Genomic DNA, 1,533 nt, shown 5'->3' on the forward strand with positions numbered 1-1,533 from the left:
GGTAGGCGGTTACTATTAGCAAGCATTCCTTCTTGCCCTGAATATGAGATATTGGTTATCCTGCATCTTCCTGAAATTCATAATCAGGAAAATCATGTCTGTGACATAATTACAGGGAATTATTTGGCGTAGTAGAACTAGGTAACATTAACAATTATTTACTTGCATAAAACCAGCATTTTCAGTTGAATGATATATACTTGTTCTGGCAAAGCCAATGATGCTACAGAGCTCTTTTATACTTGATATGCTTAATTTCTATGTGCAAATATCACTGGGCAACTTTTTTTCCATTTCAAAATGCAATGTTGCACTTTGAAAGAATACAATTAATGGTTAATATTTTCTGCATGCAAAGATATAAAATATTATCGTCATTATAAGACTTTTGAACAACATTTGATGGTGCTTTTTCAAATTCAAGATTGATGCAATTACTTGACACATCTCAGAAGTTTATTAACAGAGTTATTTATGTTTCTTTACCAAAAAAGTGGACCCGTTTTTCTTGTCAGACCCTTCTCAGTTGATGAAAATGGTAAAGAATATTCAGTCATTAGAAATATGGGTCAGTCCATGCATTTATAGTAAATGAATTACTTATGTTTAACTTAAAATTACAGAACAATGGCAAAGACATTGCACCTTTTTGATCACGTGAGCATGATATAGGAAAAGAAACTGGTTTGTCAATTCTACCCAAGCTTACATATGAACACCTTTACATCGCATCATTTTGAAAAATGCTTATCAATCTAGCTGTATAAGTAATAACCTTTAAAAACTATAGATTATTATGGATAAATGTACATGTCTTGACTAAGACTGTAAAAAAATCCTCACACTGGTTGGCCAGAGACTAAAGAAAGAGCCAAGTTTACACTCATGGTTGACAACTTTGATTATCTAGATGTGACATTTTCACAAATGGAAAATGGTACAGAAACTGTTTTTGTATTCATGCAGGCAAAAACCAGATGTGAGGTTTCAATTATAGTCATACTAAATGTACATTAAATTTTTAGTTCCAGAGATATAGTGTCTGCCTTATCTTCATGAATAGAAGAATGCAGTTCAGGAAAAACAAGGTTATACTAATACAAAAAACTAGCTAATGCTTCTTAGTCTGAGAAAATGCTTGGCCTAAAAGCTAGTGATGGGCAATACTGTATAAGAAATAAACAATACAATACCGATCTTTTGGTAGTAATTATTGCCTTATTGATATTATTTTCAGTACAATATTAATTAACCATTTACTAACTAAAGCCTGACCCCAATATGTCATTTATAACAATATTAATGAGAATGCTATCATGGCAACATCATTTTGAGTGAGTTTGTTTCTTTGGCAGGATTTAATTACCTAGCTTTACTGAAAAGGCAGTCTGCAGGCCAAGAATACCGAGATATGTAGATTTTGATTCACTGCTTCATGCTCACTATACCAAACTATGGAGTCGTTATTCCTATCAAATATCTTTACTTTTTGATACTGATTCATTCCAGTGGCAACATTAATTCGATCAGTAC

This window comes from Amphimedon queenslandica, unplaced genomic scaffold, assembly GCF_000090795.2.
Source record: "Amphimedon queenslandica unplaced genomic scaffold, v1.1 AMPQUscaffold_13253, whole genome shotgun sequence".
Lineage (NCBI taxonomy): Eukaryota > Metazoa > Porifera > Demospongiae > Haplosclerida > Niphatidae > Amphimedon > Amphimedon queenslandica.